Source organism: Triplophysa dalaica, chromosome 16 (genome assembly GCF_015846415.1).
Source record: "Triplophysa dalaica isolate WHDGS20190420 chromosome 16, ASM1584641v1, whole genome shotgun sequence".
Lineage (NCBI taxonomy): Eukaryota > Metazoa > Chordata > Actinopteri > Cypriniformes > Nemacheilidae > Triplophysa > Triplophysa dalaica.
In genome coordinates this window covers 9,400,115-9,418,621 of record NC_079557.1, presented here as the reverse complement: position 1 = coordinate 9,418,621, position 18,507 = coordinate 9,400,115, and positions in this window count along the sequence as shown.

The window sequence follows — 18,507 nt, the reverse complement described above, 5'->3', positions numbered from 1 at the left end:
CTTAACACCACGATAAAGAAGCCAAGATGAATGGCTGGTAAATGATGCCATTAACTTGGTTGCTGTTTTCATACATTTGTGTTTAAAGTTCATGTGAACTGTGACAAAACAGCGTTTGATTAATTCGTTTGCATTACCGACTCTCCCTATACCGCGTCTTCTCTAAATTCAATTACTTTCTTGTGCCAGCACTTAAAAGTCTAAAAAAGTTATACTTTTGTGAAGTTAAACCAAAGATGAGACATGTAATCATCTCGCTCTGTGCAATATTTCAAGTTTTGAAGTGGGAATTCAAAGTCCACATGATGGTTGTTTTTTCCCCACTGTTGCCCTCCATTCTCAGTCTGAAGCATCAAACGCCTCACTTCAAAGTGCCTCATTTGTGGTTGCCTCTTTCCCAGGTGCCAATCCTCACCCTCATACATCTACTGCAATCGACCTTCTCCATAAAATTTGATGCAACCAGTGGAGATTGGAGGGAGATATTAGAATGGCCAGATCACAGGGCCATGTGGTCTATTGATTCTTGAACATCATTTTTTAGCACATGGGGTTATTTGCGAGGAATGCTCAGAAACTTAAATGAAAGAAAGTTATACATTCTCAAAAGTTCCAGTAAGGCCACTCTTATAGAATCTCTTCCCAATACTAACAGCACCTGTTCGTTTACTTGAAGAGTTCAGATGCGACCGGGCAGAGTATGGTATTCAGCAAGTTTTTAAGGAAAAAATATTTGAGTAACGTACTGTTTACTAGGTGTGGAGAACATTTATTCAACATCGCCATCTAATATTTTATGGAGGTGGCTTTTGCATCTGAACTCTTCAGTCTATCCCCCCCAAAAAAATGATATGCTACGGGTGAAATTCTCCCGTTCAAAATTCACCAATGATTTGCATTGCCTTGTTTTACTAGTTTGCATACACATCCATATTCCAAACCTGCCTGTCTTCTGCAAGGTCACGGGAGGGCTGGAGACTATCCCAGCATCACAGGCGGAATACCCTATGAATAGATGTGTTTGCATGCACATGCAATCCTAAAACTCCAGTGATGTGCTTTGACAAAGATTTATCTTCATTTCGAAAGTATACATTTGTACAGTTTTATCCCCCAATCTCTCTTACAATCGTAAACAAACACACATCTGGTCATTTGAACCATTCCTCATTATCTGAAATGCGGAACAGGCATACGTGTGTCATCCACTCAGCAGGACCGTGTGTGAACGAGACCCTTTCAGAGTGCTAAAAACATTGTCAGCATAAACCTCATACTGCTAACAAAGCCAGATGCTCGGCTCCCCAAACTCTTAGATAAAGTGCAGCTCACATGAAATATGTGATGACAGGGCACGTATAAAAAAATTCCACATACGGTGCGACGTGATGCTCTTAATCTGCTCGCGACTGCAGCTATATAGTGTAAAAAGTAGGACACAGATCCATCTCACTAATGGTTGAATGAATTCTACAAGCAATACATGAAGCATGTTAAGCATCATAAAATTATCATTCAAACAAATATAAGCTTATTGCATATGTAGCCCATATGAATAAGCCTTAAAAGAGGTGATTCGACGTTTCCTCATCATTGTTTGTTATTCCACGTTCCTTGACTTTGTCTTGTGCCAAACATAAAACGGTTAATTTTTCCCATACAATGTTGTTTCGAGTCCCCATTTACTTTCACTGTTAAGAGAAATACAGTTCTGTATATGACGCTAGAATCATTTTAGTGCATGCGGTCCATTTAAGAAACCAGGGCATGCATACCGTATCTCATCATCTAAGCCTTGAACTCGCAGCCATGGGAATTTCACAGGTTTCTGTAACCTGGCAGGCCAAACAGATACCTCCAGAGGTACAACAGGATGATTGGGGTTAGTAAACACAAAGGCATCACCACAGGCACCCAGAGTTTTCTGTAAGGGGTCTCTTTGATAATGGAGAAACCTGCAGATAAAATGCAACAAGTGCAATTGTCTCTAATCCCATCCATCAAGCTTTGTAAAAGCACACGGCTCCGCTGACACAAATCTCTATTTAGCAGAATCACAAAGACCGTGGATTTGCTTTCAACACAAGTACAGGAGTTTAAAGGAATAATGAATGCTTGCAGAGTCCAGGAGAAGGGTTTCATTCGTGTGCATGTTTAGCGAGGTGAGAGCATGTGCGAAAACAGATTAATGTGAGAAAACCTCAGAACTGACTGAATAAACTGATAAAATTATGCTTTGTTCGTCATTTTTCTGATAATCTCTTAATCCAGTAGAGAGTGAAAAGAGAATGAGGATGAGCTAGTATAGTGGCTTAAGTGTTAGAGGACATTATTTTTATTACAAATAATGCTTTTTGTCCATTCTCCTAACTGATGCATTCAGAAGAGATGCAACTTTCAACAAAAACAAGTCAATTAGGGGCTTCTGCTATATTTATCAAAGATACAGGCAAGATGTGATTCCCTGTCTTTGACTAATGGTCAGGTTATGTGGATTTAGTATTATTTTATTTAGCGGATGTGTAAAATTTGGATGCTGAAACATTAATTATGATAGCATATTAAGATAAAATAGGAGATCACTATGAGGAACCTTGGATTTTCCTAGAAATCAAAACATTGCTCGCTGGATTGGTAACAAGAGCAATGTTGGCCGAACCAATGGCAAGTTTTAGGCCTTTTTGTACAGTATGACCAATAAAGTTTTGCTCTTTACAGAAAAATGATACTTTCTTTGTATTTGTTATCTTTGTGTCTACATCCATCTGATTTTTTTACTTTTCAAACCTTTCCAGGTTTCCCTTCAGGGAGCTTGCACTTTAGCACCTGTCTCATAATTTATCTTATTCTTTATCACTTCAGGCGGTTGCGTTCCGAATACAGCAGAAGGCATCCCATAGAGACGTATCGCGATTGAGATAAGAATTAAAAATTCTGCCTAGACAGTCTCCACAGCCCATCCTGCGAAAAAAAGAATTATGGTCAACATGCTTTCACACGCCCTCTGGAGTCTCGACAATATGATTTGCATGCATAGTTGCGCCGACATCCAGCCATAACACAGAAAGCAAGAAAATGAATTTATGCTACATACCCATAACGTCCTACTCAGTAAAAGTTTCCCAATTACAATAAGCAATAAACAGCACTGCCGAGCTTCAGGTGACCCTTAAATAAGGAATTGTGTCATAATCGAGAAGCAAAAAGAAAACTGAAAGGGTTTTGAGGTTACGTGTGAGACACCGATCCGGTCCCAACCAATCAGGGACTTAATTACAGCAGGGAGGAGAGGGGAAAGGGATGAGTCGTCCTAAGGGATGCTGTGCATGCTGGGTCCCTCTTGACAGGCCACTGTGGTGTTTGAATATTGATGGAAATTATAGCAAGCTTCGGCTTGGGAATGTGTTCAAGTGGAAAGCCAACAAATGCATGCAAAAACAAGAGCTGGGAAATGGTTTTCGAGGGCCATTTAATATTTAATTGTGAGTGTGTGTATGCACTTGAAATTGTGTGTGGGTGTGAGGCAGGCATTAGATTTCTCCCATTGTTCTGCACCGCAGATGTATATGTGAGAACTTGTTTCATACATTTTTGAGAGGAGGCCTGGGAAAAAGCTCAGGGAAGATATGCCACATACAATCCTAATTTCTGTCTTTTAGTCTTGAGGGAGTATATTAAATCCTGTTGTGAAAAACCCAGGCCGCTCCAGTCGCCAGGCAAAGGTCCTTTGGGACAGAATTAGCTGCGATGCCAGGAGATGTCGAGGGGAACGAGAATGAGAGAGGAATGGTTAGATTTGTGGTTGTCAGGTATCAAGCATCCTGCAATTGTGAGCTATGACACGGATGCTGTGGGTGTAGCTTTAGCTGCTGTCACTGGGACAACAACACACTGTTATTAACACATAACACACCTCCTCTCTGTCACCACACTATAGGCTGTCAGACTGACACTCACACCTCCATCCAACTAAAATCCATCTTACCTTAACCTCACCCTCTTTCTCCCCAATGTCAATATTTCCTCAATTCTCCTGTTTTTCCCACTTCCTTAAACTCCTCATCCTCAATATCAACATCTGTTTCCTTGTCGCATCTGTAGGTTCGGGCTCAGAGCGGAGGACAGGTGCAGACCGCTCTTTGCTGACGTATGCTTTATGTCAGCAAACGCACCTGCTCATGTTCAGCTTGTTGGCTATTACCGCGCCAACAGAAAGACATGCAGCTCCAGAATTCAGGCCAGACTCTTGAGGCTGTTGAGCTGCTGATCTTTTGCCCTCTGCTCACGGTTTTATGATGTGTGCGGAATGCATGATGTGGTGTTTACTGTCTGGCGGTGCAGCAAACAGAGGTGTTGAGGTGAAGCATCTAAAAACCACATTTATTTTAGATAACAGAGAAGATTGTGTTTGTGTGTAGTTAGGGGTTAAGAGTTTACATGTCACATGTATACAGCATGGAAAAACTGAAGAGACCATTTCAAAGACCATTTTCACTCTATAGATATGCGTTTAGGTAAAATGATAAATTTTATTTTATTCTGTGAACTACTAACAGTATTTCTTTTAAATTTCAAAAACAAAGATTTTTTATGCAAACATTTTTGCATTGATACTCTGAAAATGAAAACTAAAGAAGCCGGTCAAAATAACACAAATATTTGAATATATAGTGAGGAAATGTTATAAAAGATCTATTTTTGTAATTATTTGATATCACAGTTTTAATGTGTGTTGTCATGCTGTCAGTCCTTGACATTTTGCTGCTGGGTGACTTTAGTCACTCATTTGATTTTGTTGAAATTCAAAATACACTGGACTGGAATGGCCACAATACATCAATAAATGATGCTTAAAGAGAATTCGGAATGAACTCTTAATATATTCCGCGGCTGTATGTGTAGTGGGGTCAAAAATGGTGAAACCACCAGTTCAGCATTTTTTTTTATTACAAATTGTATTATCAGTAGGACAATTTGAAGAAAAAGTTTTAAATTTAGAAAATTTGCTTGTTCCTATTTTATGCATGAAGTGGCATGAAATCTATGAAATTGTGCCTGTGAAAAGCATCTTGTAAGGAATAAAAAAAAATACAAGGTGGTCTTTTCACACCAATTGCCAATTTTTATAAATGGCTAAATAAACGCAGGGTTATTTTCATTGGGTCAAAAAGGATGAACTTATATCACTATGTTGTAAATTAACTGCTGCTAGGTTGTTTTAACCCAAAACGGGTTGTTTTAACTAATTTTTGGGTCAAATCTAAACATTTTCCACGTTAATTTACCTCATTGATTGGGTTCCCTGCTTGACCCAATGCTGGGTTTAAAATAACTTTTGGAAGACTTAACATTACTTCTATAAGTGGCCATTCCATTCCATTCCATTTTCTACCGCTTATCCGAACTATCTCGGGTCACGGGGAGCCTGATAAGTGGCCATAGTGGTCTTAATTTTTTTTTTGAATTTGGAAATGAGTCATTTGAATGGGATCTCAGACTTTTGCACCCTCCTTTCTAAATAGCAGCATGTCCTATATCTGGCCTATCTCATTCTCAACATTTCTACTCATATGTGTGTGTTTTTACACAAATAATTGTTCCAGGCTTACAAGCTCTACATTCTAACTTGACATTACTCTCTCTCTCTCGTTCGCTCTCTCTCTTCACATCTCCATCACCTCCATTTCTATCACTTGAACCCTCTCGCACACCTTCTCTCTCTCTCTTCCTTACTGTGCAATCCTGGCATTCCGGGCCTTATTTATTTAAATTATTTTGATTTCCCCACTTGCCTGGCATGTGTACTCTAGGAATGGCTGATAGCTGACACTCATTTGTCAGGCTTGCTGTGCTACCTGCCAATTACAAAAGAATACTGAAAGTTTGGTACCAGGCTATTAGAAGCCAGTCTAGGCTCTAACAAGCAAGCATTAACAAGGCCGAAGTTGTTGCTTGTCTCTCTCCCACTACCTCTCTCTCTCTCTCTCTCTCTCATTCCACAGAGAAATAATAAGACGCTGAAGCAAAGAGAGCTTGGGGGTGAAAAGGAACCACATTGTGTCGTTATAACTTTGCCGCCCAGCGTGAAGCATGGTTGACACTTGATTCCCTGATCTGGGATCTGCGGCATAACGCTGGCAGGCCCTTAAATGGCACTGCGGGGGCCCCTGGGTAGTGACGTGGCCCTCAGACCTGTGACACATGCTGCCCATGCCAACAGCCTCATATGAGCTAAGCAGAACATGGATGTTAGTCATTACAGAAGCCTATTTATTACAACTCTAGGCCTGTTCTACACACGCACACACACAAGCACAAGGTTGTCTGAAATGAGCTCACAAAGCTGACATAGTGGACCAGCAGCATAGGGCTATTTAAACAATACCTTGACACGCCTGCAGACCACACTGACATCATTAGAATGTAATGAGTATGTTTCTCCTGCTTGGTTAGAGCAACCAAATTTCAGCAAAATGGAATTATGTCAGAACAAAATGTTAGACACGCACATACTGTACAGAGAGAGACACATTAAATGTCAAAACTATAAGAAAGGCAACATACTGTGTGCATGGAGACAACAATAAAGATAAGTGACAACAGCGTTTGTACTGAACTCTCTAGTCTCAAACGGCAATTGCTGAAACTTTTTAGGGTACAACGAGAAGAACGAGGGTAAAGAATGACAAACAAATTGAGTGAATAAATGATATACTTATATCTGAGAGAACATGTGGAAGAGAAGGAGAGATATTGATCTTGTAAATCAGTATGGAGATGATAAAAATCTCTCCTCTGATTCCTCCAAACTCTAGGATACATGCACAACATCCCACAGTTGCAATGTTTTTGGATCAAATTGGCCATAGTTGATTTAAACACTTACATAGTAGAATAAGTGCTTTATACATTTCTTTGTTCTGTTGAAGACAAAAGAAGAAATTTTTAAGAATGTAGAAAAATAAACAGTTCTTTTGACTACCATTGTACAAGCACTGCCGCCGAACGTCAAAATAAAAGGCTTGTTCAAGTTGACCCATAGACCGCTAGGCGAGATCTACCGATTGCAGGCGGGTGGAAGAGTTACGGGATGGCCTTCAGGTCGAAGACTTCATGCTTATTGTTGGGCGCTGAACCTACATCAGACTTTTACATTTAAATTGAGATTTAGTCATTTAGTAGACACTTTTATCCAAATATCCATACAATAAACATAAAAGATAATATAAAAATACTATTTGTGTGAGTATAATCGCAACAGAGTGTGTCACAAAAAACACGCAACACATGTCACACTTAATATACACGTGAACATTCTAGCCAATGAGATTTTGCGTAACTGCCGCGACTGACCTAGTTTGCCACATGTGGTTGTTACGCGGATGCAGTGCTGATAAAAGTTGGACAAATTTTCTAACCAGAATGCATTGCGGTTGACAGGCGGCTGCAGATTCTTGCGCCTCTGCATGAAATTTTAGGGTGACGCAATTGGATGTCAGGGGGTGTTCAGTGCCACCTTGGACACCCCTCTGCCTCCACCACTTATTATACTCGCTCTTCAACCGGTCTCATGGTGAATCGTTACATCCCTTCATCTAAGTAAAAAATCAATTAAAGTAAATTTTAATTATATTAAACTGACTTAAAAATCTAGTTGCATTTCTTATAACTAACAAGTTTAACCAATTTCAACTTCATTTTGTATGTCCGCTAAATATAATTTGACTTATAAATATAAAGTCTGTTTAATGTAATTTGACTAACAAGTGACTTATAGATCCAATTTAATTGAACGTAAAAAAAAAAAAGTTGTTTTTTACAGTGTAGCAGTATGTAAATTCTGGTTTATTTGGGTATTACATTTGTAAATCTTGAGTTTAGCTGTAATCATTTTCATTATATAGCAGATAAATCCCAGACTACATGACCATCTGTCTTTATGAAGCTTTTAAATGACTGAGAAAGGAATTTGCATTAGGAGCTGGTCCTAATGGGTCCTTTACATCTTAACATCAGGTTCGTGAATGCGGTCATGAAAGGCATTTGACTTCATCCTCAAAGTCGTATTCATGTTCTAGGTTCATACAGAGCAGTACTACGCTAAAACTGAATAACTCAAGTATACAGACATGCTATTGGTGACCCCCCAGCACCAAAACTTACATTTACATGCATACATTCAACAGACTCTTTTCTTAAAAACAGCTTGCAGTGCATTAAAGGATGTGTGTTCCTTGGGTTGAAGGCTGAAAATCTGATTCGATAAGATGACCAATCTGACCATATTTCATTACATGTTTGTTCAGACAGTACAAGGTTTTATGCACTATACACAAGGTTATACTAAAAGCATTGCCCTTGGATACAAGCTGTTTCTGAATATGTTCCAGCTTTCAGAACTTCACTGTATACTTGTATTTACTATATTTGTTCAGACTGGGTCACAAGGTGCTGACTCAATTCTTCTGCGATTCTGTACTGAACATTCAGCAGCTAGGCTGTGGAATACCCAGAAAAAACGTTTTATTTGTGTAGTAAAGAAATCCTTAAAATCATTTCTGACAATGAAATCTTTATCAAAAAAATCTGGTTATTTTGGTCAATTACAAAATCTAAATAATATGTTTAAAGCCCCTCTGCAATGCCGTGGAACGAGCAGCATTATTTGATGTGTCGATGTAATTTTGAATGAAAAATGCAGAAAGCACAAGACCTATGGAGTGACCCCACCCCCTTTTAAACCAACCAATAGCATTTTGTTTAAGGCATACCTGGCAAAGCTGCATTTAACAACGCAATAGACTAACCCAATCTCACGGCAGTCCTTGGCATAGACATGAAATTTGGAATTTTCATTCGGTTTCATGGACAAGAATATACCAAATTTTTTCGTGTAGTGAGCACAACCTTTTTAAATATCAATCAGCTTGACTTTCAATACACAAACTGCATTTGTATTTACATTTATATATTTATAACCAGATTTTAAAAGAAGTCGTAAACTGTATATTTAGGATGTGGCTAACCAACACCTTATTCACAGGAATGAGCTTCCGGTATAAATTTCCCATCAGATTGCGTTGATATATATTTATACATGTGAAAGATACCATGCAATGGAGGAAACGTTTGTCGAAGTGGCAACAGTACTCCTGTATGTATGATATTTCCTCAGACAACCACGATAGAATAAAAAAAGTGAAATGTTGGCGAATAATTGCTGACTCTAATCATAACACAACTTAACATCAAGTTCTCTCCGTAGAATGGACAACCCATACTTTCCCTATCTTGCAATCCAGGAACGATCCACTGTTGGGATTTTTTTCTTTTTATGCGCTTTTCTGATGCCAAAGCAGCCAGTACAAAACACGCTGTTTCAATTCCCAAGTCTATTATTTATTTTAACAGTGCAGCCGCTTCTTTCCATAAGTCAGTCACTATAGTACTACTACTACTACCTACTCAATCACATACGCAGTCAACGTCACCCATGTTGAAAAGACGAAAACCTGTTCTCGTCGGGAGGACACACATAGTCTGCCATTGTTTTGTCAAAGACATGTAATAGATTTGCAAAGTCAAAATCGCACAGTCTGACACAGTGACATCGTAACAGATGAAAATTTGTGTAATATGTAGAGGCCATTACTCATCAAGGCTGCGATGTCCAATCTCTTCAATAGAGTATTATCATACAACATTCTATGTAGAATTGAAACGGGTCAGCTACATTTTGTTTCCTCATCGGATTTGTGCGTATATGATCAATGCATATGATCAGCTCTGTGTTATCATGTCTCTGAACCGGAGGACACTCACGTGCAATTGCTCGCGTGACACCAACGTAAAATTAAGACTTTAATGTTTATCGTTACACTATCTGGATCATCCCCAATCTCCCATCTAGTGCACTGTGCGTCATTCACCATGTACGACATAATAAATGTGCGAACAAGTGCTTGATATGAAGTGCAGAGTGATCTCAGAGTGAACGGGGCGGAACTCTTCAGATTCTAAAGCCGATTTGATTGGTGGAGAACTTTGACGAGAGGCTGAGGTGTAGCCTGTTGTCACGGAATTTCTTGATTTTTTTGAGCGCACATGCCAAACTTTCAGATTTCAACGGTTCAGATATCTTCTGAATGGGAATGTTGTCAGCAGGTAGGAGCATATCAGTTTATTGACGTCCTTAAGGCTAACTTATTTTTAATAGAAGGTAGAAAAACATTCATTTTGATTTTACTGGGGCTTTAAGTAACTAGCATGCATTCTGTGCCCACAATTTTTTAAATGTATGCCCATTTCTGACTTTTGAAGCTGTGGGAGCAAAAGAGATAGTCATCTGTGAATGTAAGTTCAATTCAGAAATTGTACTTGACTTCCTTTTCCGGAGTTTCTTTGCTCTGCTTTGCTGGGGAAACTGTGGAAGCGCATTTACCATTAAAACCCCAGGAGTGTGGACAGGACTCATTAATTACAACTGCTGAATGCCACCGGGATTATAAAAGCAAAGTGGTGGCGGCGTGATTGGACGCAACATTTACACACCTGCAGTGATCAGTAAGCACTTTACTCGCTTTTTCGCTCTATTTTCCCATCTTCCCCATAGTGCAAGGCATGATAAGGTGTTTGATCCAGCAAAAACGTCAAGTCGGTTGAAACAGAATAACAAGTTATTTCCTTTGGGCATCGGAGCAAAAAAGAGGTTGTTTCCCTTTTGTCTTTTTTCCTCCATCAGCATATTATAAAGGCATAAAGAAAGGAAAGATTGAGAGAGAAATAAATTGGGGGTTTTGTGCAACGAAACAATGCCGACTCAAGCTGGTCTCTGATGGCCAAATGTTGCCACATTTAAGCAAAAGGGATAAGATTGCTCTCCTGGTAAAACTCAAACTACACTGTTACCCGCTAGTTTCCCATTGATGTCCGCTTACTGTTTTAACTCGCTGCTAGGTAGATGTTCAGCAGAATATCTTTGAAATCTACCTCAGATTTGTCAGCATCCAAACAAGTGTCTAGCTTTCATCCATGCGTACATCCATAACATGCATTGTTCAAATTCAACAAGCATGTTTACCTTGTACAGGAGAGGTTTAGGGGGAAAGAATCAATAATATCTGACATTTAGAACTAAGAGAACAGAATCATTTGTAAAAAATAATACTTTCTAAAGCAAAAGGAATATAAATACAAAGATTTCTAAGAGGCATGGGAGCAATCTGAACAAGGAATAGGGGAAGGCCATTACAAAATATAAAAATATTTGGCTTGATAAAAATATTAAATAGGTAACAATGTTTCCCCTGTAGGTGTAAATTATTGTCATATTTTAGAATTACTGCTAGAGAAATGCACCATGGATCTTGAATCTAAAACCACATTTCTCTTCACAATTCAAACCTACTGTACACTTCATTGCCACTACACTACACAATCCCATGATTCATTTCTGCCCATCTTTCTGTCTTCTATAGGGTAACGGCGTTCATACTGAGCATCTAATGCCTCATGACACATGCAAGGAGGGGAGCAGTCCAACACAGATTATTTCACTCGGTTTATCTCAGTTTTCTCCAGCCAATGCGAGCTGATCTCTACCATGAGAGTGCAGCACGGCCATTATTTGTGTCTGTGACTGAATGTTTGTTCACACTGCCACAACAAAACGCCAACTGCTAACAAGTTGATGTTTTGTTGGATGGGTTGTTGTGAGAGTGTGAAAATGACAGTAGTGTTTTCCAAAGACTATGTTTGATGCCATTTGATGGCACTGTCTGATACAGCTCACACAGTAAAAAAAAGTTTTTATTTTGCTGACTCCCAAAAGTTGAGATTTTTAAATAGATTGAACAAATCAAGTTGGACATTTGGTTCAGTTGACTATTTAAAAAAAAAATCTACATTGTAAAAAAGATAAAAAAGAAAGAAAAGTATTAAAGTAAAAATATATACATTTATTAATGAAATGTAGTGAAGTAATAAACTCTTATATATGCTGTATAACATAGTGAAGCAAAATCTTGAAAAAAATACAAATACTTGAAAAATGTTCTTGAGTAAATTTACTCAAGTAGGCTACTTCCCTCCAGGGTAAATCATACCAGTCTGGAACAGATTTGTATTATTTAAAAGTATTAAATATTTATTATTTTTCATAAAAACGACTTCCAGCTTTTGCCAAAACTACTGATGGCGAGACACAAGTTCTAATGATTAGTCAATAATAAGTAAGCTGTCCCCCACAAAATTCAATGTGCCTCCAGGCAATTTTGTTGTGTTTAAAAATACATTTGTATGTATCTTGGAAAATTTCCTGTGGACTTGTATCTGTGTTAAAAACAATGCATATCTGACTTTTATCGAAAGGCACAGCTTCTGTATTTCTTGATCGACTGCTTGTGATTCATTGCATGATGAGGCATACTGGGAAGGTTGTCTCCTCAGGATTGATCCGTCTCCAGTGGCGACAGGGCGCTTGATTGATTTATCGGCCAGAGCTCCTACACTGCTTAGCTTTTAATGAGACAGTAATAGCCCCCGGACAACTGCGAGATAAATGCAAGCCAAACCCACGCTGCCCATGTGTGTATGTGCGTGTGTGTGGAATATATAACCACGAGTGCAATCAATTTCATATTAACTGACCAAAGGCACAGTAAGAGAGATGCAGAGAGAACGCAGAGAGATATATAATCGGAGCACACATAACACGAAGATCAAGACTGAAGAGTCACAAAGTCAAAAAGTGAACATGGCCTAAAACAGTAGTGAAGCTTTCATTTAAACATGCTGTCCCCTCCTACCACAGGCAACACCTACCCAGAGAAAAATGTACAGTGTTTATACTGGGGCTTAGGAGATCTAATGGACTTTAACTTTGTCTAAGATGTTTCTCCAAACATTAGAATAAATTAAGAAAACATAAAAAAGACAAGGAAACAGATTGCCTGTAAATGTCTTGTGTAGACTTACTGTGTGGGTTAGCAAATCTTTGATACGCACAGTGCTCACCCTGTTGAAAAAAGAAAGCATATGCTGGGTTCGGTATGTTTAGATGCTTCATTGCTGGTTTGTGCTAGTTTATGCGGGTCATGTGCTGGATTAAACTGGTCATGTGCTGGTCCTTAGCTGGTCATGTGCTGGTTTAAGTGGGTCCTGACCACGTTTAAGATGGTGAGGAACCAGCACATGACCAGCTTATACCAGCTACCAGCACATGACCAGCTAAACCAGCCAAGCACCACCGCATGACCAGCTAAAACCAGCACATTACCAGTTTAAACCAGCTACCAGCACATAACCAGCTAAACCAGCCAAGGACCAGCACATGACCGGCTAAAACCAGCTACCAGCACATGACCAGCTAAACCAGACACGGACCAGCACATGACCAGCTAAAACCAGCACATGACCAGCTTTAAACCAGCTAAGGACCAGCACACAAACAGCTCAAACCAGTACATGAACAGTTTAAATCAGCATAAACCAGCATCAAAACATACCTAACCCAGCATAAACTGTCTTTTTCAGTCTGACTACAAACAAAAGTCTCCATTTGCTCTCAATTTATTCACCATGCTTTCTAGGGGAACAACAAAGAAACAATTGAGGCCCCTACAGTCAATCAATACAAACTTAAATAAATACGTATATACATGCAGGCAGAGATTTCCAGAGCAATAAAACCGTGTCACAAACAGAAAAATAGTAACCGAAATGGAGAGAGAGAAGGGGTAAAAAGAGAGACATAAAGCAGCGGGAGAAACAAGAGACGGCTGATTGCCAGTGCTCTGTCAGTCTGGGTGCTAATTAAAGGCTCTCTCTCTCTGTGCACTCTGCAGTCAGGCGCCAATTTCCACAAGCATTAGCTGGCATGGCCGCTGGCATCCCCTTGCCCCCTCCTTCATTCCCTGTCATTTTGTGGGGAAAGGGCGCTCACATCACCAAGCCAACCTGTGATTTGAACAGGAGATAATGGAACAGAGAGAAGAACATCTATTTCACACGTACATATTGCATGCCACAAAGGTGCAGCGTGGTCACTGGACCTTCATTTTACACTCACGCACACACACACATATTGCTTCGACGTACACCGGTGCTACATGTTGCGATATGCCACTCCGCTCTCGAAATTAAATACACACACAAGGCAATCTTTGATGAATACTGTAATTACGGTTCAACATATTAATTGTGGTGATAAGGTGCAACCCTGATGGGAATAGTCTAAATTCAAGAGTGTTTACCACCTCGGGCAATAAAGTGTGAAAATCCCTCAGTTGTTCCAAAATGAATAACGGTAATGTCTGAAGGCGAGCGATGGGCTTGCAGTCATGATAGAAATGAAAGCCTGCAGGGCCAGGCGATTGTGTTTTGGGACCACTGACTTGGATGAACTGGGGTGTATTGAGCGAATGTCTCTGGTTTTGAAAGAAAACAAGAGAAAAGATAAAAAAAAGCTGAATACTGGAATCATTCGTCTGCTTGGCCGTAAAATACATTTCCCACTTTCACCTTTCGGTACCTTCCAGGTCTCTCTCGCTTCTTTTAATTGGCTTGTCATTGGCTCCCTATTATAGATGGACCTTTCTCTCTCCATCTTTACCTTGTTTCTCAGTAAATGAGCTTTGTATTCCCCAAGCACATTAATGCACTATAGACACAGTATATTAACCGTTTAGCTTTGACATGCGAGTACACAGTGTGCATTGTAATGGGCATGTACAGAATTATTTATGTGTCAGTTACTCTTATGTTTAATTCAAAGACTCTTCTGTGTACGACACTATACCTGCTTAAAGTTGCCATTCTTTTAAATCAACCCAAAGTATGAATTTTTACATAAGCTTTATGAAACCATTAATCGAATATAAAGACCACAGTAGCACATGAGCATCTGTTTCTATATGTGCTCACATAGTTAGTATGGGCGTATATTGCCTGCACTCTCTTTCTCTCTCTTTCTCTCACACACACAATGTCTTCCCACACACTGTTCATAAGGGCCACGTGGCTCTGTCCTGGGTCACTATGCTAGAACCCACGCTTAACATTCAGTTAGCATTCTGCTCGTGTTGTATTAGCAACCCTTTAGGCCATCTCACACATTATGCTGCGGCTGAGCACGGCAGTCTCACAGCAATGTGGGCATCTCCCTGCTTATCAGCTCACAATTCTATCAAGCTGTATTTTTTTGGAGAAAAGCTTGAAAATGTTGAAAGCACGCTTTGAATGTATCATCCGAGTCCCGCGTTTCAATGTGAGGGTGAAGGTGAAGGGGTCGATGATGTAATACTCCTGGGTGACCTCGTAAGCAGTGTGTAGGAGGAATTGTAGGTGTGTGATATAGTCTTCTCTCACCAGGTAGGAGCCACATTAGAACGTCAAAGAGAGAGAGAGAGAGAGACAGATGGCGAAAGAGAGAGACGGTATGAAAAGCCTCTTTTATATACACCTCTTACACGTCTGATGATAAAACCAATATTATAGAGAAAAGGAAAGTACAACACAATATTGCAGACACTTTATATCTGTACTTAAGATAACAAAATTGCATATTTATCCTGCGTGTCTTTTAAGACTCGTAACACTTTGGCAAAGTTATGAAGGGCATTGCTTTTTCAATCTTTTACATTTTAATGAGGTAGTTTTCCATGAAACGCCAGATATATGACTCGTTTGAAACACCCACAAGAAAACAGGCACAAGATTACAAGCACTAACTGAGCTAGAGATTTAGCAATTGAAGGCAGTAAAGAAAGAGTGTGTGTGTGAGAGAGAGATAGAGAGAGAGAGTGACGGCTTCTGTGGTGTTTTTACTATTCATTTGTGACCATCATTAAGAGACTAAGCTTTATAACATTAAAATTATGTTTTCACTCTAAACTGTTACAGAGATATGATCATTTAAATCTTGACTGAAACTTTCCCATTTACATGAAATGTCCTATTTACATGATGATGTATTAGGATTTTGAAAGTGTTTCTGTGTCAGTGTGTCAAACTAATAGAGCAGGTCACATTTTTCCCCATGAAGCTCACTAGAAAAAGAGTGAGTATTAAGATCCATCTGTTTCATTCGTATGCTCCAGAGAATCTGCGTCAAACTAAAACAGCAAGTCCCTGAACAAACGGGCCTAAATAACCAGCTCAACAAACGTGTTTCCTTATAGTCAAGCTGAATTGCTTTTGCCACAGCATCTATCGAACAACATCGGACAGGTTAATAATTCCTCAATGTTTGGGGTCAAGTTGTGAGGTTTCAGAGCAGTTGCCCTCGAGGTCACATGGGTAAGCGTGATGGAATAATCAATGATACCTGTAAACTGAGAAGATGAGTTATAATCGACAGGGTCCCTATGAAGTGTCCACTGTTTCCTTTTCCTTCAGTTAATGTCTTCACAGTTTCAGGTTCAGCCAGCACTTGAATGACCCAGATTAGAGATTGTGTGTATGAAGACCTAAACAAATATGCATACCTCGTTTCATCGGACGCGCCCGTGCCTGACTCCCAGTTAATTTCCAGTTCGGCTAGTGTCTAATACTATAACGTCTTGGAGGGAACGAGACATTGTGTTAACAGACTGGGGTTTGATCTTGAGAACCAATAATCTCTGAGAGGAATTTAAAAACGCCAATGAACTTGGCGAATGGCACTCCAGTCTCCACCCCGTGCATATGGGTATAAAAGAAGATGGCGGATCCCATTCATTTATCTTTTGGGATGAGTAACCTGAGAGAAATCTCCTGTTCGTGCAGCGGCCCGACCAAGCATTGTGGCAGGAAGATAGTTACAGTCATAACCGAGGCGTTCCCTTTCAGTCAGGCTCTCGACATTGTGTTGAGAGACCGACTGGGTTCCTATACGACGCGCCACGGCACAGAGCCGTATCACAAGCTCAAGTGAAGCTACACTGACTGGACTAGCGAGTCATAAGTGAGAGCTACTGCGAGATGTAATCTTCCAGTGGGATCGGTAACCAGTAGCATACTTTGAGAGGCCATACCGATGGCCGTCACGGGCGGTGGCATTGTTCTCTATACTAACGAGAAAGTACCCGGTACCGTAAGGAAACCAAAATTGCCAATGCTCAGTGATGGATGAAATGCCTATACTTCACCCTCTCTGCCTCACTACGGAGGCTGACACAGGACACAGATGTCATCACATCTTTGGTTCTTTGCCTAAGGAGATAACGTATTTATGAAACACGCTCTGTAGAGCAGTTTGTCCGTTAAAGGCTACTGTAGAAACAACATCTCGAATTCCAATTCCACATATAGCGTTCCAAACAATAGCTTACAATGACTGTTATAGAAAGAGACTCTCTCTCTCTCTCTCTTTTATCGCATACTGAGAACACAAAGACTCACTGCCACTGCGCACATTCTGAAACCCAATAATCCTCCTTGCATGCGTATTGTGATGGCAAAGGCAGACAAGGCGGTTAATTGGCTCCCTACTCAAGTGACAAGTACAGTGGAAATTTAAACTGCGACAGGAAAAAGGGTGATATTAAGTACTGAAAGCAGTGCATTAAATTATAAACCTCCAATCAGTCACACCCATACCCAACCACAAGCAAAGCACACGCTCGCACACTGAGCAGATGAATTGTCTGCTGTCAATTCTTCTTTCTTAAATGCATGCAGGGCTGGAATCATTAGCTGTTCTTGGCCCCGGAGCGAGAGAGAGGCTGACAGAGAGATCTTTAACTGTAATAGATGTCAGACTTAGCAAGACTCTCTTCATAAGTGCCAATCTGGAGCCATGCAGGTAGGAGCCGAGGAAGAATAATGATGAAGAGAGAACGACAGCAAAGGAGAGTGAGACTTTGACTTTTAAAGCCTCTTTACTTATCAAAGACTAACAAAATGATTTAGAAAAAAACGCATGTAAATAAGACAATTATGATGAAAAAATAAGATTAAAACTGTTTTGTTTATTCTTGTATAATTTTATGTGAATGTAGTTTTTTTCTCAGTTGACCTTCTGTTCTGCATATTTTTACATACAGGACTACTGAAATTTAGACCTTTTGTGAACTGCAGTGATCTTTGTGGAGCCCTGGTTCTGTCTTTTGCGATGTCAAAATATTTAGCCAGTTAGTGTCGTCCCTTCCCCGTGACCCGAGGTAGTTCGGATAAGCGGTAGAGAATGGAATGGAATGGAAAAAGTGTCGTCCCTTGTGTCACTGTGGCCGATCTTAATATTTATCTTTCCAGAAAGTGCTGTGAGTCTGCCCTAGGGAGAAATAGTTACTAAGTCCTGAGGACACCTCCATGTACGCTGGGAAATTTGAAGGGTTTTTTTTGGTTTTAGTTAGTGAGGGCACTTTTGAGGGGATGTACAGTAAGTGTGGCATTTTGGGGCCAGGTAGCTGGAGCCTCAGAGATGAATAGAAAGTAACAACTTTATTTCACATGAAAACAGATGTTCACAAAACAAAATGGAGGACACACATTCTAGCCCTCAGTAAATGTAACCTGGCTTCACCTTAT